This window comes from Hyperolius riggenbachi, chromosome 4, assembly GCF_040937935.1.
Source record: "Hyperolius riggenbachi isolate aHypRig1 chromosome 4, aHypRig1.pri, whole genome shotgun sequence".
Lineage (NCBI taxonomy): Eukaryota > Metazoa > Chordata > Amphibia > Anura > Hyperoliidae > Hyperolius > Hyperolius riggenbachi.
In genome coordinates, this window is record NC_090649.1 from 93,506,924 (window position 1) to 93,532,312 (window position 25,389).

Consider the following 25,389-nt stretch of genomic DNA (forward strand, 5'->3'; position numbering starts at 1 on the left):
CTTCCTCCAGCGAAAATGACGTTACTGATACAGAGGATAAATCAAGTAATTTCGGTGGACACACTCCGTGCAAGACAATGTGTCAGTCTGTTGGGTTCGATGACATCGACGGTTCAGGTAGTGAGATGGGCACACTGGCACGTGAGGCCATTCCAATGGGGATTCCTGGCCCAATGGAACAAGGAGAGTTGGAATCAGGTTATATATATGACGGCTCTAATGAGGAACAGTCTCTTATGGTGGACGAAGACCGACAACCTGTCCAAGGGACACATGATCGAAGTTATGAACTCGATCACCATTACGACAGATGCCAGCCTTCGAGGGTGGGGAGCACACTGCAACACACTGACAGCACAGGGTCTATGGAAGAATGCAGATCAGCATACCCAGTCGAACATCCTAGAAATAAGAGCAGTATACCAGGCCCTACTAGGTTTTTCTCATTTGACGAAGAACAAGACTGTAGTCCTGCAAATAGACAACAACACGGCTGTCTCCTATATACGGAGGCAGGGGGGAACAAAGAGCTTATCACTTCTTCAAGAGACGGCAATAATCTTTCAGTACGCAGAACAGCATCTCTGGGACATAACAGCTATATATATACCGGGGAAAGAGAACATATTGGCGGACTACTTAAGCAGACACACGTTGAGCAACAACGAGTGGAGCCTGTCTACGGAAGTATACCAATGGGTTTGCAAGCATCTGGGCAGACCCCAACTGGACCTCATGGCGACCCCAGAAAACTCCAAATGCAAACACTTTTACTCCAGGAGGCATTGTGTACAAGCCCTAGCAGTAGATGCACTGACGGCAGACTGGAGCTTTACAACAGCGTACGTCTTCCCCCCGATTCCGCTGATACAACGCTTACTACTGAGACTCTACAAGGAGGACGTGACAATAATAGCAGTAATCCCATACTGGCCGAATCGGCCGTGGTTCCCCCTCCTGTGGGACATGAGGTTACAGTCACCACTTCCTCTCCCATGCAGCAGAGATCTTCTTTCACAGGGAACAGCCTTCCATCCGAATCCCAAGAGGTTGAGTCTCATGGCCTGGCGATTGAGGGGAGGAGGCTGGAGCTGGCAGGATGCTCACAGGAAGTGATTAAAACTATCCTAAGCGCCAGGAAACCCACTACGAACTCCACCTACCAGAGAGTTTGGAACAGGTTCCTTCAACTGTCACAAGAGCTTCAATTTCCACCTACAGAACCAGAACCGCATCATATCCTAGAGTTCATGCAGAGAGGTCTCAATATGGAGTTGGGGTACCACACACTGAAGGTCCACATCTCGGCGCTATCAGCATTGACCGGAAAGCAGTGGGCCATCCATCCGTTGATTAAACAGTTCCTGAAGGGTGTATTAAGGATAAGACCCCCTAAGAAGGCTACTTTTCCAAAATGGGACTTACCATTAGTCCTCGAAGCCTTAACTAAACAACCGTTTTACCCAATACGAGAAAACTCGCTATGGAACATAACGTTAAGAACCGTTTTCCTAGTGGCATTGGCCTCAGCCAGGAGGGTGTCAGAGCTACAGGCCTTAGGATGCATGGAACCATACCTGACATTCTTCCCTGACAGAGTACTACTGAGACCAATTCAGGAGTTTATTCCGAAAGTTACATCCACATATCACCTCAATCAGGACTGGACTCTGCCAACATTCATGCAGGAAGAAGGAGAAGAAGTTCACCCACTGGATGTAGGCCAAGCGCTTAAAGGTTACTTAGAACTAACCTCAGATATAAGGAAAACTGAGAGACTATGGGTAATTCCAGCGGGGTATAGAAAGGGTCAGCCGGCCTCGGCAAGAACGATAGCCACCTGGATCGTTAAAACAATTCAGATGGCCTACAAGTCGAGAGGGTTAGACCCCCCTCAACAATTAAATGCTCACTCCACACGAAGTATGTCGACCTCATGGGCAGCTTTAAATAAGGTGCCGGCAGAAAAAGTGTGTCAGGCGGCAAATTGGTCATCAATTAGCACCTTTATGCGCCATTATAGAGTTGACCTGTCTTCACAGTCTACCTTAATGTTTGGAAAAGCTGTACTGGATGATTCACAATATAATAATTAAAGATTGTATTTTGTTTAAGCATCATATCTAGAGTCCCTCCCTTCTTTTTCCTAGTTAGATCCCATGTGTGATGACATGGAAGCATAGGGAAAACGGAAAATTGTTACTTACCTATCGGTAATTTTCCTTTCCCGATGCTTACATGTCATCACACTGGTCCCTCCCTTCCTGTGAGTTTCGATAAGTCGAGGCTTACGGAGACTGGGGGGGGCCAGCACTGTTGAACTTTTATACTAATTAAGATCCTGTGGGGTAGAGTGGGCGGGGCATCTACCCATGTGTGATGACATGTAAGCATCGGGAAAGGAAAATTACCGATAGGTAAGTAACAATTTTCCGTTATTGTGCCCTGAAGAAATCAGTGTTATACTGATGTGTGCTACCGGTATGACACTTGCCACATGCATGTGACGAATAAGGTGTAATTGCTTTAAAAAAAAAAATTGCAAGTTGAACTACAAGTTTGAGAATTGATCTCAGTGGTGTAGTTAAGGCGCTGTGGGCCCTGATGCAAGTTTTATAATGCTACCCCCCCCCCCCTCCCCCAGCCCTCAATACATAACAATTGATGTGGCGCACCAAAACCTGCCAATGGCAACTAGTGTCAAAGGTGCAAGAAGGGAATGGGGAACAGTTTGTTAATGATTACCACTATGCAAAGTATCTATAGAAGTGATTATTATGAGCACAGGACCAATAGAGCGCTAATACTGTAGTTGAGGGAAGCAGCAAATATAGCCAACTATGACCATTAAATAATAAATGCAGCAACAGTTACCCCAGACACCAGAAAATAAACGGGTACTTATCCGTTAGCCGGGCGCATCCGGCAGGTGGCGCTAATTACTATTCCCCCTCCAGGCCGACATGGATAGTAGGGAAAGAGGTAACTCTGGTGGAGTTTTGTCGCCACCTAGAGGATGCGCCCGGCTAACGGATAAGTACCATAAACGTAATGTGGGCAACATTTCACCTGCAAAAAAATAAATAATAATTTACTCACCTGACAGAATTCTCCTCTCCTGGCCGGCCTCTGGCACGCAGCTCCCTGGACGATCCTTCTGCAGTCTCCCGCGCTGAGGAATAGCAGGACTACGGGAAGATGGAGCCCAAAGCCCTGTACTGGAGACACATAGTCTCCAGTACAGGGCTTCGAACGCCATCTTCCCGTAGCCCTGAAGAGGATCCACATTTACCTTCCTGGCATTCCCCCAGCGATCCCCTCCGCTCTGGCCAGTATCTCCACTTGCTCTGGTGTCAGTGCCTGGTCCAGGCTTGATGACTTCAAGCTGTGACCTGGACAGTGGCGTAGCTAAGGAGCTATGGGCCCTGGTGCAAGTTTTACATGGGGCTCCCCCAAGCACTCTATACATAATTGATTATGGCGCACCAAAACCTGCCAAGGACGACCAGTGTCAGAGTTGCAAGAAGGGGGATGGGAAACAGTGTGTTAAGGATTACTACTATTCAAAGCATCTGTAGAAGTGATTACCAGCACAGGATCAATACAGAGCTAATACTGTAATAGAGGGTGGACCCTTGTGGCCCCGATGCGGTAGCTACCACTGCAACTCCTATTGCTATGCCACTGGACCTGGAATTGAGCGGCAGTACGAGCGGGGATACCGCCCAGAGCGGAGGGGTCCACTGCGGCTCATCGCTGGAAGGGGAGTAAAGGCTGCTGGGAGGGGGAGGGGAACACAGTCCAGCAAGAAACACTGAGGGCTCTTTTCCACTAGCGGCGTTTGCGATGCTGAATCGCAAACCACTAGTCATTTTGAAATCGCCACGGTTTGCTTTTTAACATAGGAATCGCGGTAGGTAATTTCCACTACCGCGATTCGTTTTTGACTCAAACACGATCGCACTGCGGAGCGATCTTTGCCGCGATTTTGCTATGCAGTGCATTGCATAGCAAAATCGTGAACGCAATCGCCGGGAAGTTTCCTGCACTTGCGATTCAGCAATCGCTAGCGTTTAGCGTGAACGCTAGCGATTGCTAGTGGAAAAGGGCCCTGAGGATCCAGCTGCCTGACCCCCCCCCCCCCATGCAAATTCACCTGGTCTTTAAGGGGGGGGGGGATTTGCCCCTCCACATAGCCAACGACATCATCTTCGTCCTTTCTGTGGTCCCGCTGGCAGCTCCAGTAATCTAGCGACTTTGGGGTCTATTCATAAAGCATTTGCGGTAAAAAAAAACAAAAAAAAAACGCATCTTGGCTGAAAATCACTGCATCGGTATTTTAGACTTTTGAGTGTTAATTCATAAAAATGTTAACACTTGTGATAAGGGGTCGGGGAATTCCCACACTAAACTAGCGGTGCTGGCTGAGTTAACCTGCTGAGCGGTCTGGACGAGCTCAGCTCGTCCAACACCGCCAGAGGCTGCCGCTCAGGCCCTGCTGGGCCGATTTCCACCAAATAAAAAGCAGCACACGCAGCCGGCACTTTGCCAGCCGCGTGTGCTGCCTGATCGCCGCTGCAGCGCGGCGATCCGCCGCGTGCAGCGGCGAAAGAGGGTCCCCCCAGCCGCCCGAGCCCAGCGTAGCCGGAACAAACAGTTCCGGCCAGCGCTAAGGGCTGGATCGGAGGCGGCTGACGTCCATGACGTCACTCCGCTCACGGAGGGCCGCTCATTGCGGCCTTCCGTGTTATTCCTTGCCGCCGGAGGCGATCGGAAGATCGCCTCCGGAGCGCCCTCTAGTGGGCTTTCATGCAGCCAACTTTCAGTTGGCTGCATGAAATAGTTTTTTTTTAATTTAAAAAAAACCCTCCCGCAGCCACCCTGGCGATTTAATCAGAACGCCAGGGTGGTTAATACAGTTTATCTGTGCAGAGACAGAGTTACTATAAAGGAGGCAGCCCCAACTTCCCTTTAGATGTGCATTTTTTCCAAAACTGCCTCTCCTTGCCCTTAATCTGCTCTGAATCTGTCTATTAAGCTGGCCATACACTAGGCCGATTACCCGCCGATCGACAGCAGTTTCGATCACTGGGATCGAATCTGCTGTCAAATTGTTCACGCAACACGCTAATTTTCGATCTATTCCGGCCCGAAATAGATCGGTCCCGTCGATCGCGCCGTGCGGGAAATTACCGTCGACCGGCACGGGTAAGGAGCGCATCGCTAGCGGCGTACGACCGACTCGGGTATAAATTACCTGAAGCTGGCTCCCGGCATCTTCTCCGCATCACCTCTCGGCTGGCATCTTCTGCACATCAGCTTACGCATCCCGGCATCCAGCATAACTTCCTGTGTCACTGCAGTGACAGCGGAAGTACAAATAGAGGGTGGTCTATTTGAACTTCCGCTGCCACTGGAGTGACAGAAAGTTATGCCGAAAGTTATGCCGGATGCGGAGAAGATGCCTGGGACCAGGCTTCAGGTAATGTATGCGGGGGCCCGGGGGTGGCGGCAGCTCAGCAGATTGTGATCGGTTTAAGGCTGAAATCGATTCACAATCTGTTTGCAGTAAAGGCAGCCATGTGATCCCTCTCTGATCAGATTCAATCAGAGAGGGATCTATCTGTTGGTCAAATCGACCAGTGTATGGCTACCTTTAGTCTTTCTGAACAATCTAATTGCAGCAGCTTAGAAGAACTTCAAGAAATGTTACACATGCAGGCTTTCTGATGTACAATTTATCTGAAAACAGGTACCCAAGAGGTTAATAAACATAGCCTTGGTATTCCGGAAAGCCTTTTTTGTTCCGTTCTCACTGCTGCTGCCTGGGAGGTTTGTCCCCATTATCTTGGCTGTTATCTGCATGCTTATTTCCTTTTCTAAACAGCAAGTATTCTCCGTCCTAATTCAGCTTGCTCTAATTTTTATGAATTGACATGTGTTGAGATAATCACCGCATTAGGCGGTAATTTCCCGCACTGCTCAGGAATTGTAGCTTTTCAAGCGGAAACCGCTTTTATGAATGGACACTTTGCTAAATGGTCGGTTAAGTCAGCTGTTTTGAGCATTACCGCATGCGGGAATGCTTTATGAATAGAGGCCTTTGTTTGAAATTGCACGTGCGCCCCTGGCACATCATCACACCAGTCGCTGTAAGTGTCCTGCGCATGCACGTTTCTGTCTTCAGAGAACCACACAGGAAGCTTATGGCAATCAGCGTGATGGTGCGCACATGCAACTTTAGCCAAAGTCACCGGATTACCAGAGCCCCCAGCAGGAACATGGAAAGGACAAAGAGTATGCCAGGGGCCCTGGAGGAAGCCTTAGGTAAGTCCAGATTTCCTTTTTCTGACACTGCTCAGGGTCCCTTTAACATATTCAAGGCGACAAGTTGGAAAAAAAAATGCACTATCACCGCATTAAAATAACAGAACATTATTTTTTTACTTGCCTTTTCATCTGTAACTGCCACATTACTGAGCTCTGAAAATATGTATTTTGCCTTCTGCAAGCCATTGTAGGTGTCTGAAGGCATTTTGGGAGTTAGGTAACTGGTGACTAGGAAATGTCTTGTTAGAAAGTAGTGCAGGGATGTCCAGGATATGCAGTTGTATTATTTTATAGCTAGACTGGGTGAGGCTTCTCAGATTATCATCTAATTGATTTCAGTGGGAACAATTAGGGTCACAGAACTTTAATTGTTTCGTAATCTCCTCCTCTGCTCACAGAAAATGCATATTTGGATGAGGAAAGATGGTGAAGCAGGGGTTACGTGCATGCGGTTTTCCAAAACAGCGAAATCTGTAGTTTGATGGAGGTTTCAAACAACTTTTCTCTAACGTATGTGTAAGAGTTAAGGCCGGGGTCACACTTGGCAGAATCGCATGAGTTTTCCCCGTAGAACATATTGGAAAACTCATGGGATTCTGCTAAGTGTGACCCTGACCCTTGTTCACACATAGGGAGTTCTGCGTTATTTCTCAAGTGCATGTGATTTTCAAAATCGCCCTCAAAACGCTTGTGCAATGATTCCTTATGAGAGATTTCACATCTGAGCGGTTTGTTTCCGATCCATTTATTAAAGTGGTGCCTGTACCATTTATGAGGCGATTTTGCCTGAATGGAAGGTATAGGAAAATCACAAAACGCTCACAAAATCGCTTTGTATAGCGATAGAATTCGTGTTTTTAAGAATAAATATAATGGGCTCTATTCATAAAAAAGTTGTGGCGAAAAAACTCCTGGAGGGAAAATACCGCAGCGGTATTTTAGACTTCTGGGTGGTCATTCATAGAAATCTTGCCAGCTGCGATGCAAGTGCGGAGATCTCCCGCTGAAGGCTGGCGGTAAGCTGTCGGAAGGCATGCGGAAACACTTCAGCCGGCAGAGTCCCTCTGTGCACTGCTCTCTCTGGGAGGTCTGTCCCATTCACTTGTATGTAATCCGCAAAATCAGAGGAAGCGGTATTTCCCGTCCACATACCGCTTCCTCTAAACTTTATGAATGGCCATTTTGTTACTTTTTTTCTAGATAAATCTAGAAAAACACTGGAGAAGGCGGAAATTTCTCGCTCTGCTGGGGGATTGTAGATTTTCATGCGGGAACAGCTTTTATGAATGCCCACTTTGCTAAATGGACGGGAAAATCCGCTGTTTTGAGCGGAAAACTTGCAGTAACCTTCTATGAATAGAGCCCAATGTATTCTTTTCCATGTCAAAGAGTTCACTTCCTGACTTGCGTCAGGGAGTGAATGACAAAACCGCTCTCAAAAAGCATTTAGAAAAGCGCTTTTTACAAAAACGCAGCGCGCAGTGGAGCGTCGGGAGGGGAAACAAAAAAAAAACATGCAAAAAGCTTGTGTTTACGTTATTAGGTGTGAATGAGGCCTAAATGTTAAATGTCCTCAGGACACACCAGAAACATCAGCTTCGGTATGCGTATACAAAATAGCTGCTTTTTTTCCTTCCACAAAGGAAAGAATCATTTCTGTCCCCTTCCCCCACACAATCTCTCCCGCCTGTCTACTCCAAAGGCTCTGTGCCTGGTCTGCATGCAATTACATGTAATGTTACAGGACACCCTTGTAATGTTACTGAGAGCCACAACCAGCAAAAGTTTTGTTATGGAAGTAAAGAAAAGAAAATCCCCCACCCCAGTAAATTGTAGTTTGTTTTTGTGTGTATTTTGTGTGTGTCTTTTTTATGCAGTAGTAAAACAACCTGCATGATTTGTTGTTTCTCCTGGTGTGTGTTTGTCTGTATTTCATAGTAACCAAGCAGCTTGGGGTGATCCAAACCACTAGGAATGTATAGGGGGATAAAAGGGACCAAAAAGCCCTAGTAATAAGCAATGCTTGCTCAAATTTGCCTTCTTAAAACAGAAGCAATAATTCAGTTATAACTAACTAGCTGTCCTCAGTCAACCAGGGCACAGATTTGGACAGAGGAGGAGGGAAGCATTTCCCAGATTGTTAATTAAAGAAGTTATGTGCCACTACTAAACTGTGTGTGTGCTGGTGCACACCAAAAGCGCTTCTGAGAGCTAATGTGGCTAATGTATTTGAATGGGATGGATCACACCAGAGCAATGTGATTTTCTCCCAAATGCAAACGCGGCTCCTGCAGCATTTCTGCTGATTTCTGAGGCGATTCATCCTATATATATATATATATATATATATATATATATATATATATATATATATATATATATATATATATATATATAGGAAAGTGGAAAATCGCTCTGAAAAGCGCTAGATCAGAGCGATTTTTTTCCAAGCGTTTTTGTTACAGAAGCTGTCCAGTTCCAGCTCTACTGTAACAAAAAATAAAAACCGCTAAGCGTTTTGCTCCAAGAATCGCTAGGCATGATTTGAAAATTGCTAGGCACGGGCCTAGAATCGCCTATAAAAAGCACTTCAAAAAGCGCTGAGCGTTTGCAATTACACTATCGCTTTTTTGTGTGCACTGGCCATGTGTGTGTTTGTGTGTCTCTGTTCTGAGTGGACAAAATATGGCAAGTGCAACAGATTGGTGAAAAGAATCTTGTAGTCTGCTGTTAATGATAAACAAGTTTGCTGGTGCTTGTAACTCAGGAGGATGTGAACTAGGTAAGCTCCTGATTCATCTTGTGCTGCCTTACTCACATCTCCCACCCTCTTCCTGTTTAGTGTCTGCATTAGTGGAACAGTAAGCTGGGGCTCACAGGATGGTGTATGAAGCACATATTTTCATGTTGTAATAAAAACATGTAAGCTGGTCACCTTTGTACTGAATGTGGGCTGTTAGGATCTTATCTTCCAAAAGCTTTGTTTGCAGAAGACATAAAGGGTAGTTCTTTGTACAACACCCATGCACTACAGCTATGTAAAGGCCCGGATTTACAGTGGGTTGCAAAAGTATTCGGCCCCCTTGAAGTTTTCCACATTTTGTAACATTACTGCTACAAAAATGCATCAATTGTATTCAGAATCAGAATCTTTATTATCGCCAAGCACGACTGGGTCGTGCCCGGAATTGGGCTTGGCACGTACAGGGTACTGATACAGGATATAGATACAGATACAGGACAAATCAAGCAGTTAGAAAGGAACACATTTGCAGAGAGAGACTATGTAGCATAAGTTACAACACAAAAACATCCCAAAAAAGTCAAAAGTCAGCTTGAGCTAGAGTGCCGTCTAGCTGTGTATCGAGTGCCTCAGTGCCGGCATGGTGGTGTGGGGATGGGCAGTTGCTTGGAGAGAGTTCAGAAGGTTGACAGCCGAGGGAAAGAAACTGTTTTTATGCCTTGAGGTCTTGGTGAAGATGGACCGGAACCGGGGTCTCCGGCTCGAGGGGAGCTGACTAAAGAAGCGATGGCCTGGGTGTGAGGGGTCGTTGGTGATCTTTAATGCTCTGGAGTACAGCCTGGAATGGTAAAGGAGGTCCAGAGAGGGAAGGGATCTCCCGATGATCCTCTCCACTGATCTGATGACCCTCTGCAGTTTCAGTCTGTCGCTGGCAGAGGAGCTGGCATACCAAACCAGGATGGAAGAGCATAGGACAGATTCAATTGTAGCGGAGTAGAAGTTTGTCAGAAGTTTTTGGGCCATACCAAACTTTTTTAGTTGGCGGAGAAAGAAGAGTCTCTGTTGGGCTTTCCTCTGTGTGGAGGCAGTGTTGGCCTTCCACTTCAGGTCATTTGAGATGGTTGTGCCCAGAAGGCGGACGCTGGGGACTCTTTCCACCTCCTTGCCATCGATGCAGATTGGGGGCGGGTTGGAGGCGCATCTCCTGAAATCGACAATTATCTCCACAGTTTTCACTGTGTTTAGGACCAATCCGTTCTCTCTGCACCAGTGACAGACACCTTCAACCTGGTGGCAGTACTCTTTCTCATCATTATTGGTGATGAGACCGACAATGATCGTGTCGTCAGCGAATTTGATTACTTTTACCGAATCTGACGTGGATTTGCAGTTATTTGTATACAGAGAGAACAGAAACGGTGACAGGACGCAGCCTTGTGGGGCTCCTGTGTTGGTGATCCTAGGTTGTGAGGAGATGGTGCCCAGCCTAACAACCTGGGACCTGTTGGTGAGGAAGTCCATGATCCACAGGCGTAGGGTGGGGTGGACTCCTATTGCGGCAAGATTGTCTTGCAGTATTTTGAGGCTGATGGTATTGAATGCTGAGCTGAAGTCCAGTAGGAGGATCCTGGCGTAGGAGTCCGGTCTATCCAGGTGATCATAGACGAGCTCCAAGCAGATGTTAATGGCATCATCAGTGGACCTGTTTGCTCTGTACGCGAACTGGTGTGGATCTAGCAGTGCCTCTGTGGAGTGCTTAAGGAGGGGGAGCACCGTGCTTTCGAAAGCTTTCATGATCACGGATGTAAGTGCCACGGGCCTGAAGTTGTTGAGGTCAAGGATTCCCTGCTTTTTGGGGACAGGGATAATGGTGGACCTCTTGAAGCACGCGGGTACTTTGCCTCCCTGGAGGGACCTCGTGAGGATGGAAGAGAGGGTGGGAGCAAGCTGACGAGCGCAAGTTTTCAGGCAGGCTGGTGACACTCCGTCCGAACCAGAGGCTTTCCTAGCATTTAGCCTTAGCAAGTGTTTCAGTACATCCGCCTCCCTCACTGACGGTGGGGGTGGATTCGGGCCCAGGGCGTCAACGTCAGAGGATTGTGCAGGCGGCTGTGGGAGTCCTGCAGGTGTTGGCTGGTTCTTGAATCTGCAGTAGAAGTCGCTGAGACTCTCTGCCAGCTCAGTGCTGGGTGTAGCGTGCTGAGGGGGAGGCTTGTAGTTGGTGACAGCCTTAAGCCCTTTCCACACAGCTCGTGAGTTGTTTGAGGAGAGGTTCTGTTCCAGCTTTTCCGTGTAGCACTTCATTGCGGACCTCAGTTCCCTGTTTAGGTCGTTCCTTGCCCTCTTGTAGTCCTACTGGTTGCCGGACTTGTGTGCAGCTTCTTTGGTGCGTCGCAGTTGTCGAAGTTTTTTTGAGAACCACGGTTTATCGTTTGGATATAGCTTGAAGGATTTTGTAGGGATGCAGGAGTTCTCGCAGAAGCCAATGTATGAGGATACATTGTCTGGCCACTCGTCCAGGTTAGGCGATTCCAGAGCCTTCCAGTCTGTGCAGTCAAAACAGGCCTGAAGTTGTAGTTTAGCCTCACTTGACCACACTTTGAAGGATTTGGTGACAGGTTTTGAGGTTTCCAGGCGCATTTTGTAAGTAGGTATCAGGTGGATGATGCAGTGGTCAGATGAGCCTAGTGCTGCCCCCGGTGTTGCTTTGTTTGCATCTTTCAGGACCGTGTAGCAATGGTCGAGGGTGTTTGCATTCCTGGTGGGGCAGGTGATGTGCTGATGGTAGCGGGGCAGCTCAATACGGAGGTTGGCTTTGTTGAAATCCCAACTGCAACAAACACAATTGCTAACTTCCAGTCAGAGCAATATCCTGCCTCTATCTGGCCAGCAGACGCTAGTCAGCCAATCAGGTGATTGGCTGACTAGCGTCTGCTGGCCAGGTAGAGGCAGGATATTGCTCTGACTGGAAGTTAGCAATTGTGTTTGTTGCAGTTGGCATTCAGTTTAGAGGTGGTGGGGTGAGTTCCCTGGAGGTGAGAGGTCCAGGGCTTGCCCGCACTTCCCTCTAGGTGTCGCATTGTGGTTTGGGGGCCCCAGTGAGTGAGAGAGACCTGGGGCCCCTGGGCTGTCATGTGGACCAGTGTTTGTGATTTTAAATTTTGTTGAAATCCCCCAAGATGATGAACATAGAGTCCGGGAGGGCCGTCTCCCACTGCATGATAGTGTCACTGAGATCACGCAGGGCAGCATTTACCTGTGCATCAGGAGGGATATACACACCCACGAGGACGTAGGAAGAGAACTCCCTGGCCGAGTAGATTGGCCAGTACGGAGGTGTTTGGGCACCAGACAGAGCTGATGTAGAAGCAGATGCCGCCCCCTTTCTTTTTCCCAGAGAGAGTGCTGTCACGGTCTGCTCGGATGAGGCTGAAACCTGGGAGCTGGAGGGCACTCTCAGGGATGTCGTTATGGAGCCACGTTTCGGTAAAGCAAAAGACTGGGGTGTTACCGAGTTCCCTCTTGTCGCTGAGGAATCTCAGTTCATCTAGCTTGTTAGGGAGGGAGCGGACGTTTGCTAGGAGGACCGCGGGAATGGATGACCGCAGGCCTCTCCTCTTCAGCCTCACCCGAACACCTGATCGACAGCCCCTGCGGCGCTGGTTGGTGCAGGGCCAGGACGAAGAAGCAGTGATTTCTTGGACGTGGTTCCAAACAGAGTTGGTCAGGAGCCTGTCCTCCGGGTGAAGGACTGAGATATGTTCCCATTTGAGTAGCTGTGCCCTGGAGTAGGAGGTACGAGGGGGGTAGAGTAGCGTTGGAGGCATGGATGGTAACCCGGCACCGTGCGACATGGAATGTACACCTGTAATAGTGATAGTACTAGTGCGCACAGAAGTGCGCTAACAGGCTGTCTGTAGTGTGACATAGATGTGAATTCCACGTGAAAGACCAATACAAAGTGGTGTACATGTGAGAAGTGGATCGAAAATCATACATCATTCCAAACATTTTTACAAATAACAGCAAAGTGGGGTGTGCGTAATTATTTGGCCCGAGTCAATACTTTGTAGAACCACCTTTTTGCTGCAATTACAGCTGCCAGTCTTTTAGGGTATGTCTCTACCAGCTTTGCACATCTAGAGACTGAAATCCTTGCCCATTCTTCTTTGCAAAACAGCTCCAGCTCAGTCAGATTAGATGGACAGCGTTTGTGAACAGCAGTTTTCAGATCTTGCCACAGATTCTCTATTGGATTTAGATCTGGACTTTGACTGGGCCATTCTAATACATGGATATGTTTTGTTTTAAACCATTCCATTGTTGCCCTGGCTTTATGTTTAGGGTCATTGTCCTGCTGGAAGGTGAACCTCCGCCACAGTCTCAAGTCTTTTGCAGTCTCCAAGAGGTTTTCTTCCAAGTTTGCCCTGTATTTGGCTCCATCCATCTTCCCATCAACTCTGACCAGCTTCCCTGTTCTTGCTGAAGAGATGCACCCCCCGAGCATGATACTGCCACCACCATATTTGACAGTGGGGATGGTGTGTTTAGAGTGATGTGCAGTGTTAAGGTGGGTACACACGTCAGATAAAAGTCTTTGGAAAATGAAAGATCACAGACCAATTTTACCCTCTTTCATGTAGTATGAGAGCCATACTCTACACAGTCTATTCTATGGAGCAGAACTCCCCATCAGAAAATAATCTTTGCAAGATGCTGCACACAAAGATGCTGTACACACGCAACAGATCAGTATCTGCAAAAGATCTGTTCCTGCAAAAGATCCATTCCTGCAAAACGCATTCATAGTCTATGATATCTGCAGATCTCATACACACCTTGCTTAACGGACAATTATCTGTAGATCAGATCCACCAGGTTGGATCTTCAGATCGGCAGATAATTGTCTGATCTGCAGATGAATGTCCATTAAACAAGGTGTGTATGGGATCTGCAGATGTCATAGACTATGAATGCATTTTGCAGGGACTGATCTTTTGCAGATACTGATCTGTTGCGTGTGTACAGCATCTTTGTGTGCAGCATCTTTTAAAGATTTTTATCTGATGGGGAGTTCAGCTCCATAGAATAGACTGTGTAGGTATGGCTCTCATACTACATGAAAGGGGGTAAAATTGGTCTGTGATCTTTCATTTTCCAAATACTTTTATCTGACGTGTGTACCCACCTTAAGTTTTCTGCCACGCATAGCGTTTTGCATTTTGGCCAAAAAGTTCCATTTTGGTCTCATCTGACCAGAGCACCTTCTTCCACATGGTTTGCTGTGTCCCCCACTTGGCTTGTGGCAAACTGCAAATGGGACTTCTTATGCTTTCTGTTAACAATGCCTTTCTTCTTGCTACTCTTCCATAAAGGCCAACTCAGTCCTTACTCAGACAGGAAGTGCCTGCAGTGTGACCCTCACTGATAAGAAATTCCAACTATAAAACACTTTCCTAGCAGAAAATGGCTTTTGAGAGCAAGAAAGAGATAAAAAAGGGAATTTCTTATCAGTGAGGGTCACACTGCAGTCACTTACTGTCTGAGTCAGGACTGAGTCAGCCACTTACATACCTGATATTTAACTCTTTCAGGCAGAGAAAGAAAAAAGGAACACATCATAGTTATTTGTGTGCTAGGCACTGTACATACACATGTCTATCTCATCATGTCACATGGCACTTCGGGTATCCTTTAAGTTCTAACAGGAACTGCAAGACTGGCCCTCATTCAGGCACATTTTCCAGTGTGACCAGTGAACATATGAACAAGATTCTTGTGGTAATGGGTATATTGGCCATACATAAGACCAGTCCTCCTCACAATTATTGCTTTAACGCACTGGACCATGGGAAGTCAGTCTGTGTTCTTCAAAATATATTGTAGACAGACCTGATTGTAGTACAGTAGATTTGATAACTAACTAATCTATGCACATTTTGCAGTTTCCCTATAGGTTTAAGTCTTCTATTAGAGCTACATAGAATTTGCATGTGCATGCGGTGAATCCAGGTATCCCGAAACGTGGTTACTTGTTTATGCATGGGCGTCTTAATGTGTCTGGATTTTGTAAGAGATGTGTAGTGTAGGCAGAGCAGGATCATCCACCAGGCAACCTAGACAGGTGCTTTCGGCCCAAGGGGCATCAAGGGGCCCACCTTCCAACTTCTTTGACCTCTCTCCACTTCAGCTCAGCAAAATAATTACAAGGGGGCCTACTAACTTGCTTGGGGCCCAATTACATCTTAATCCATCTCTGCTTTAAGGGCACAGCCTCTGACACAGGAGACCAGGGATCATCTCTCAGCTCTTACTGTACAGTAAGCCTGCTCCTATGCAGTGAGGAGTCCTCGGGCAAGACTCCCTAACATTACTACTGCCTACTGAGCGCACCCTAGTGGCTGCAGCTCTGGTGCTTTGAGTCTGTCAGGGGAAAAGCACAGCATAAGGTAAATGTTCTGTGTCTTGTCTTGATAGAGGTCTGCTTGGTGTAAAATTTGACATGCCAGTAACAGAATTCAGAAGTGTTGAATGGATTCCACAGCTTCTTGGAAGTGAGAAAATTACCAGTTTAATGAAGCTTTTGTAATGCCTCAGAGGTTGTTTGTGACATTAGCAATTCTTAGTGTGAACAATAGAAAGGCAGGCCAACAACCTTGCATGTAACAAGCAGCAGCTACTGGCTTGTGTGTTTGCCAATGAGTAGCTTCCATACCAGCAGATTGGTCATTAAACAGTGCATGCTATGGCACAGGCCACAGCTTATGTAACGCCAGCCTTTGTCTTGCTAGGCTGTAGGTCAGTAATGATCTCTTTGGACCAGACCTCTGAGGTATGCAGGCAGCTGCTTTGTTCTTTTCATGACAGGAACTGTGGGAGGAGTTAAAGGAATTAGCCACTTGTCCTTTTTTTGTCATTCAGCAGCTGCTCTGCAGATGAATGGAGCTGCTGCCAACTGTTTATGCTTTTATCCCCTTGTTGCATTATTGAGGCAGGGAGCACAGTTAAGGCTCATACACACGGGGCACAACTGTCGCCACAAACACGTGGCACGCGCATGTCTGGGTGACAGTTGCCCCGTGTGTATGAGGCGCGCACCCCGAACTGTCGCCGGAGACAGCAGTTGCCGTGCGATTGAAAAGTTCAATCGCTGGCAACTTCTGTCTCCGCAAATGTCGCTAGTCCACCACGCGTACTGCGTGTGTATAGCCTCATACACACGAGGTACCGTTGTAGCTGTTGCTAGCACACAGGAGACATGTGCGTAACAGCTCGGCGACAGCCCAGCCTGAGCGACAGCTGTCTACACGACAGGCAGAGACACAGCGGAAGCTGTCGCCAAAGGTTCGGTCCCTCCGCCGGAAGCTCCCTTCTAGCTGTGGGTAGCTGTCGCTAGTCCGCACATACACACGCAGTACGCGTGGCGGACTAGCGACGGTTGCTGCAACAGCTATTGCCGGCGATTGGCCAAGTTAATCACCTGGCGACAGCTCTGAGTAGCGACAGTTCTTGGTGCGCACCTCATACACACGGAGGACCTGTCGCCGCAACATGTGTGTGCCACGTGTTTGTGGCGACAGTTGTGCCCCGTGTGTATGAGCCTTATGTGCGGACTAGCGACAGATATGCACAGCCAGAAGGAAGCTTCCGGCGCGGGGATGAAATGTTCGTCAACAGCTTCCGCCGTGTCTCTGCCTGTTGGGCAGAGACGTGTAGACAGCTGTCGTTCAGGCGGAGCTGTCGCCGAGCTGTTGTGCACATGTCTCCTGTGTGCTAGCAACAGCAACAATGGTGCCCTGCGTGTATGAGGCTTTAGGGCCCATTCACGCTGGGGCGATTTGCGGGTGTATACACCTATCACCAAATTGGTGACGAACGATAGCGCTTTGAAAACCGTTAGTGTAATTAAAGGTACCACCATTTCTACATTTTGTACCAGTGTCCATATTTTGATGGATATCATTGTCTGTATCATTATATACCCCTAGTTTGGTTTCCTATTATGTACAGCGCCACGGAATATGTGTGCATTTTAAAAACACACTTCAAGTTTCTACCTCCCGCATACTGGGCTTAATTCAGTAAACCGTGATAACTCAAATATCACACCTTATCATAGATATCACACGTTATCAAAGTTAACACGCCTTATCAGAGTAGCATAGCAAGCGCAACGAACCTGCAGGGGCTCAGGGCAGGGCAAGTGCCATTGCCAATTAGCAGGCATAAGTTCGTAGTGCTCGCTGTGCTACTCTGATAAGGCTTGTTAACTTTGATAAGGTGTGATATTTGAGTTATCACTGTGTAGTGAATCATACAATTGTGTTTTTTTGTTTTTTTTTTATGGAAGAATGTGTTGTTTGGGAGAAAGAAAGGAAAATTCTTTAAGGGCTCGTTCACACTAGGGGCGTTTAGTCATTTTTTTTTTAAGCGCTGGCGATTTTCAAAATCTCCCTAAAAGCGCTTGTGGAATGATTCTCTATGAGAAAGTTCACATCTAAACGGTTCGTTTCCGATCTGCTAAGCGGTGCATGGGCCATTTTTGAGGCGATTCCGCCTCAATGGAAGGTATAGGAAAACGCAAAACGCTCACAAAATCTGTATAGCAAGTACCTAATCTGGATTCACTGTTTTTAGGTCTAGTGTGATCCTAGGTTAATTTTTTTTTATATCAAAGCATACAGGCGTCAATTCATCAAAGGCTGTACAATAGAAAAAAAAGTCGGTAAAGTACCACATTCGGTATTTTAGAAGTTTTGTTGCTAATTCATCAATATTTTCACAGGTGGGGTAGAAGTTCGGTAATTTACCGGAATACTATTCTTCAGTTCACAAAAACCTGTTCGGTAAGTGCCAGTGCACACCAAAAACCTCTAGCAGAACACTAAAGGTTTTTGAAGCAGATTTTCAGAGCGATTTTAGGCATGTTTAGAGAGGTTTTCCAAACACGCATAGCGTTTTTTTTGTAGCGTTTTTGTGTAGCAGATTTCAAATATTGTTACAGTAAAGCGGTTACTGAACAGCTTATGTAACATAAACGCTTGGAAAACCGTTTTTCAGAGCGGCTTTTCACTTTCCTATACTTTAACATTGAGGCAGAAACGCCTCAGAAGTCTAAAAAATGCTGCAGCCCCCCGAGTTTGCGTTTGTGGCAGGGCTGTGGAGTCGGTACAAAAATCCAGACTCCGACTCCTCAGTTCAGGATTCCACCGACTCAGACTCCTCTAATTTGCATATTACAATCATGTTGATTGAAAGTATGTAACATGCAATTCGTCTCTTAACTGCCAACACTTAGGAGTTTTAAAAGACAACTGAAGTTAGGATGATATGGAGACTGCCATATTTATTCCCTTTAGTCATAGACTAAAACTAGTCCTTGGTAAGAGTACTTGTAAAAGGTACAGGCCGGAACAAAGAGCATCTATCAGGCCCTAGGCAATGTAACTGGGTACATGTAAGAGTGATGTGCAGGCACTCTGCAGGGGAAAAAGGAGATTCTTCCTCTATTACACATTCTTCATGCACAATCTGAACCAGGTTTATGGGTGATGGACAACACCTCTGTGTTCAATGTGCACAACATTCTCAGTGGATTCCCTGCAGCTCTGTGGGGAGTGCATATGTAGAGTATAGTACTACTGTGTAACAAAGGAAACCTGAGACAGATGAAATAAAAGTTTTATACATACCTGGGGCTTCCTCCAGCCCCCTTCAGGCTAATCAGTCCCTCGCTGTCCTCCTCCGCCACCTGGATCTTCTGCTATGAGTCCAGGTACTTGAGCCAGTCTGGCGTAGTGCGCATGCACACACTCCGCCGCCGGGAGCGTACTACACCTGCGCAGCACCATTGCGCAGGTGCAGAACGCTCCTGGCTGTGGAAGCGGCATGCAGCCAGACTGCTCTGACTGGCTGAATTACCGGGACTCATAGCAGAAGATCCAGGTGGTGGAGGAGGACAGCGACTGGATTAGCCTGAAGGGGGCTGGAAGAAGCCCAAGGTATGTATAAAACTTTTCTTTTCATCCTTCTCAGGTACCCTTTAATTTGTAGTCACCAAACCAAATTTTAACAACATATCAAATTATTTGATTTCATGAGCAAAGAGAGTGCATACATTTGCATAAATCAGAATCAACGCAGAATTATTTCCATATCATTGACCACCTCTATTAGTGACACAGCTACACATCAGGCTTTATACTTACAGCATAGACGTTATTTAGTATGTATAAGAGATTCCTGTGTACACATCATATATACAGTCACAATCAGATGTGTATATCTGACCTTAAAAATACGGGGACTGCTTTATTGAAGCAGCACAAGTCATTAATTTTGATTGGTTTACTTCATTTTTGTGGACTAAGCACAGCTATTACTGTATATATAATTTATTTATGACTATTAGCTGATAAATAGAACATTTTATCATATTTTCTATTTTAATTACAGTTTAAATTCATTAGGAGTCAGTGCATTTCTTCACGACTCCGACTCCAGGCACCCAAAATTACTCCACGACTCCGACTCCACAGCCCTGGTTTGTGGCTAAAACGAACCGCTCTGGTGTGCACCAGCCCATTGAAATACATTACCCAAGCGGTTTTCAAACCGCTAGCGTTTTTAAAAATGCTCCAGAACCGCTCTGGTGTGCACCAGCCTTAACAGAAAAGCGTGGATCTGTCTCTGTTTTGTTTCAAGCTGTTCCCTGCAGTGAGGGCATTACAATAGTAAGATGCATCCCAACATCCCTTTAGTAATGTACGTTTGTTATACTGCCTCTGCTTGCTCTGAGTCTGTCTATTACTCTTTCTTAACATTTTTTTTAATTGCCACTGCTTAGATGAACTCCAAGAGACCTTACACATGCCATGCTTAGGTGAAAACCCCACTAGCTCCTCTGCATCTTCAAACAGGAGCTTAAGGGGTTAAATGGTCGAACGGCCACAAGGGAAACCTCTTATGTTCCCGCTTCTCTGCTTACTGCCTTGGGGTAGAAAAGCTGGACCCTCAGGAGAAGGCATCACGTTCTATAACAGGGACTTGCAGGAGACAGAGGCTGTTCCTTTTGGCTCTTTGCTCCTGTCAATCACAGGGATATCCACACAGAAGGCATTTGAAGCTGGTTTTCAACAGATAAGAGCTGTCTGTAATTAGAGAACATGTTCCTGGGCTTTACCGCATGCTCTGATCTTCATGAATTGACATATGCTGACGTGTTGGAGGTGTTTACCACACAAGTCGGTAATTTACCTCACTGTTCGGTAATTTCAGCCTTGATGAATTGACATTTTACTAAATGGTCCGTAAACTCAGCTGCTTTTAGCATTACCGAATGCGGTAATGCTTGATGAATTGACGCCTATGGCCTCAATTCACGGAGCATTATCAAACGTTTATCAAACAGTTTATCAAACGTTTGATAATTTACCTCATGAGTAAAATCTCATTTTAAATTCACTAAGGTGTTATATATTTATCGAATGTTTTACCGATAAAACGTTCAACAAATATATAACACCTTAGTGAATTTAAAATGAGATTTTACCCATGAGGTAAATTATCTAACGTTTGATAAAGTGTTTAATAAACGTTTGATAATGCTCCGTGAATTGAGGCCTATGTGTCAGCTTCTTTTTTTATCTTATAACTCTTAATAGTGCAATCATCTGAAGCAAGCTTCTTTTTTTTTTTTTTTTTTTTTTATATATTACTCTTTCCTTGTTTCATGCTACCGGTTGAAAGTTCTGGTGACATTCTTTTACTAATATGTGTAAAGGGGCCCATACACTTAACGATTTTCCCGCTGATATACGGCAGATTCGATCACTGTGATCGCATCCGCTGTGAAATCGTTGCGCAAACGATCGGTTTCCGTCCAAAATCGATCGTTCCCGTCAATCCGTCCGTGCGGAAGATTTTGCTCGATCACCGGCGGGTTGGGAGTGCGTCGATAGCGGCGTTCGAATGACCAACGCTAGCGGCAATATATTACCTGTTCCGCCGGCGCGTGTCCCCGCTCTCTCTAGGTGGTCACTTCTCCGCGCTGGGCTCTGGCTGGCTTCACTTCCTTTCCTGACAGGAAGTTTAAACAGTAGAGCGCCCTCTACTGTTTAAACCTCCCCCGGCAGGAAGTAAAGTGCAGCTGGAGCCCAGAGCGGAGAAGAGACAGCGGAGACCAGGGGACTCGCGCCGGCCGGATCATGTAAATGCATGCGGGGTGGCAGCTCCACAGATTGTGATTAGTGAAATCGATTCACAATCTGCAGTAAAGGCAGCCATACGATCCCTCTCTGATCAGATTCGATCAGAGAGGGATCTATCTGTTGGTCGATCTGATGGCAAATCGACCAGTGTATGGCCACCTTAAGAAAAATGCTGCTCACTTAATTTGTTTGAACAGTGTGAATCATGTTTTGTGCAAAGCAAGCAGTTATGTGAGTCAAACTTGGAACCCTCTGGAAACTGCCTCAGCTGCACCCTGTACAATCAACATTCTTAACTTTAAATTATCCTTTTTCAAACGTACAAGTCAGGGATGTCGAAAAAGCATCAGGTCCCTTTCTAATCTGATATGGATCGTGTCATCTTCTGCAGCGTGAACAAAAACATAACTACAATATCATCAAAAAAGACAGTTTCAATGCCACATGGAAAAAGAAACCCCACTCAGCACACCACCATACCAGATGGGAGCAGGACTGAGCACAACCAAACCAGGTATCCACAAATGGAGGGAGGTCCACTCGACCGTGAGGTATAAAAAGTCCAATCTTTATTAGCAAATGTTTTTGGACAGAGACATTTTAGCTCACGTGTATCGGAGCATCCACTCGCTCTGACTATGCTTTGACTAAGGAGCGAGTATATGCTCTGATACGCGTTAGCTGATATGTCTTTGTTAACCATTTGCTAATAAAGATTGGACTTTTTATACCTCACAGTCAAGCGGACCACCCTATTATTTGTGGCTACAAAGTTTCAAAGCTACTAGACTCTTTTTGCCAATTAATTGGAATGGACTGATATACAAAATATCAGAGAGTGAGCAACTACTCACGGTTTCCGGTTCAACATTTGTCTCAGTTTTTTACCTTGAAGTCTATGGGGTCAGTTTTCTGGAAAAATTGTGAAGCCCCCAACCATGGGTGGAGCTCTATGCTGACAGGCTCTGAGCTTCCTTGGGAATACCAGCCAGCATGGGAGACAAAAGCGGTTGGGTGAAGGACACCATGTTCTGCAATGATTGTGTAAATGTGTGCTGTCAATTTAAATTTTATATTCCACCAATCGATTCAGAAAAAAGATCTGGTAATAGTTTAACCCTTTGGCAGCCACATATAGTAAAACGATATGGGCTCGATTCATCAAGCTGCGCTGCTAAAGCAGCACAGCTTAATGTTGTGTAATGCGCGCTATGAACATAGCAGAGCTCGCAAAACGCAACCTTTCACGCACAGCCTAGTGTGTTCCCAACATCAGAATCCGCTTCAAGATCCTATGTCTGGCCTACAGAACTACTGTATGGTATATTATAACCAAAGCATATCCGTCTCTCAGAACAATCAGAAAACTGACTTTGAGAAATACCATATCCAATCTTTATTCATACAAAAGGTTTCTTAATACAAAAATTATTTTTGGTAAAAAATTGACATTTAAATTTTTATAGGAGTCATAAGGAAAAATCCATAAAATACGGTCTAAAAATAGTGTAATATACTGTGACTAGTTGTAAGCCTTCAGCACCTTCAAACAAGCCCTCAAAACTCACGTCTTCAAGAAGGCCTACCCCACCCCACCAATGTCCTAACTCTCTCTACCGAGAACCTCTCGATGCAGCCCCTTTCTATCACCACTACCTCCATCTACACCATACAATTTTTTTTGTTCGATTCAATCTAACATGTCGGATCGGGATTTGATTCAAATTGCCATTTCAAAACAGTGGCAAGTTGAATCGAATTGAATCCCGATCGGACATGTCGGATTGAATCGAATCCAATCAATGAATCAAATCGGCAAAAAATTGTATAGTGTAGATGGGACTTTAGACTGTAAGCCTTTGGCAGAGTCCTTCCTCCTTGTGTATCATACTTGATCCTGCACTCTGCCCACTTAGAGGTGTGAACTAGTATTGGGACTATTACTCCAGTTTATGACCTGGCATTGTGCGTCTTACTGCTTAGAGAGAAACTTAAGTCAAATTAAAAAAAAAGCCAGGAGTTTTCTTCGCATGCAGAATTCGCTGCTGCGCAAGCGCAGAATGCTCCCGGCACCTGGAGCGTGACCAGGTTGCATGCGACTTAAAGCTGCATGTACGTAGTAGCCGTCGACTGGCAGCGACAGCACAGTTTTGCGGGGGATCACTGACACTGGCCAGAGGGGAACAGGAGGTAGTCGTGGGCACATTAGGAGCCAAGGGGGCTGGAAGAAGCCCGAGGTACCGTATTTTCCAACGTGAAAAAAAAATACTAAACCTGGTGCGTCCATATTCCAGGAGTGTCTTGTACATGTCCTTCTGTGTGTCCTCATGTGTGCTTCTGTGCCCCCCAAATCCCCATGTGTTCTTCTGTGTCCTCACGTGCCCCCCATGTGTCCTTTTTGCCCTCCATGTGTCCTCCTGTGTGTCCTCATGTACCCCCATGTGTCCTTCTGAGCCCCCCCACGTGTCCTCGTGTGCTCCTGTGCCCCCATATGTCCTCCTGCGCCCCCATGTGTCCTCATGTGCCTCCCGTGTCCTTCTGTGACCCCTCGTGTGCTTCTGTGCCCTCCATATGTCCTTCTGTTCCCCCCCATGTGTGCTCGCGTACTTCTGTGCCCCCTTGCCTTACTCGTGTGCCTATCTCCCTGCCTCCCGCTTGAGTCTCCTGGCCCCCCGGTGAAATGTCAATAGCGGCAACTTACCTCTGGCATGCTCCCGTGCTGATCCCAGATCATTGTGCTGCCCCCCGCTAGCCTACTCTGCCTCCCCCTTGCGTATCTGCCCCCCCCCCCCGGTGTTGGAATAAGTAGCGGCAGCTTACCTACGCAATGTGCCGTGATGACTGAAGACATCCGTCTCCCCAGCACTTCTCGATCTAGTGACCGGCTTTAACTGCGCTTCATCAGTTCAAGCCGGTCACTAGAGCGAGAAGTGCCGGGGAGACGGATGTCTGCAGTCATCGCGGGCACATTGCGAAGGTAAGCTGCCGCTACGTATTCCAACACCGCGGGGGGGGGGGGGCCAGATACGCAAGGGGGAGGCAGAGTAGGCTAGCGGGGGGAAGCGCAATGACCTGGGATCAGTACGGGAGCATGCCAGAGGTAAGTTGCCGCTATTGACACTTCCCGCGGGGGGGGGGGGGGGGAGGTTAGGAAACTTAGGCAGGAGGGAGGAAGGCAGGCAGGCATGTGGGAGCAGTCACTGAAAGGCAGGGAATCCCCGACATGGCGGCGGGTCAGCGGTTCTGTATCGGCAGGTGTTCGTAAGTCGGGGATTCCCTGCCTTTGCCGTATAAGACGAAGGGACATTTTCTCACTATTTTTTGGGGAGAAAAAGTGCGTCTTATACGGTGAAAAATACGGTAAGTTCAAATCAAAAAATTTTTTTTATTTGACTTTAATGTGCACCCAAATTAAAAATACAAGATTTCAGAAATAAAATCTATTTTCTAACTTTTAATAATACATTTTTTTTAGCTGCATGATGACAAATATAAAATATTTTACATTTATTGCAGGAACCTCTCCCTTCCTTTCATATTTCCGGGACAGAATCTGGCATGCTGGTGGAGGAGATAAAAAACAAAACACAGGCTCCTACTGATGATGTCACAGGGGAGGTGATCTCAGCTTGTGTGAGATTTCACATAGACGACACCCCTGTGAGGGAAGGTAGCTGATGACAAACACACCCATGATCTAAAACCTCCTACTAAGCTCAGAAGTAATGGCTGCCACCGGTATAACCCTAGTTATGAGAAGAGAAGGGTGAAAAGCATGCACTGAAATGCTCATAGGCTGTAATGAGTGTTTATTTATCTTTGTATGTGTCAGAATGATGGAACTAAATATTTTGAATTAAAAAAATGTTTGGTTTGGGTCCGCTTTAAGATTCCCTTTAATACCTGCATTGTGTTGTCTGTCACACCTGGCTGCATAGTGTAAGGGTAAAGGTCTCTGCTCTGACATAGGGGACCTGGGTTCAAATCTTGGCTCTTCCTGTTAAGTAAGCCAGCATTTATTTAGTAAGGAATTCTTGGGCAAAGCTCCCGAACACTGCTGCTGCCTACTAAGTTCAGTCTAGTGGTTGCCTCGCAAGCGCTTTGAGT

The 25,389-nt window shown here is 46.5% G+C and overlaps 1 long non-coding RNA gene across 1 annotated transcript in view; it reads left to right on the forward strand.

Annotated features, from left to right (window-relative positions):
- LOC137571347 (uncharacterized) overlaps positions 1–25,182 on the forward strand; it is a 28,726-nt gene extending 3,544 nt beyond the window's left edge. Inside the window, exon 2 of the long non-coding RNA XR_011031344.1 lies at positions 24,799–25,182. This is a non-coding gene — a long non-coding RNA (uncharacterized lncRNA). The remainder of the gene's footprint in view (positions 1–24,798) is intronic.
- The last annotated feature ends 207 nt before the right edge of the window (positions 25,183–25,389 follow it).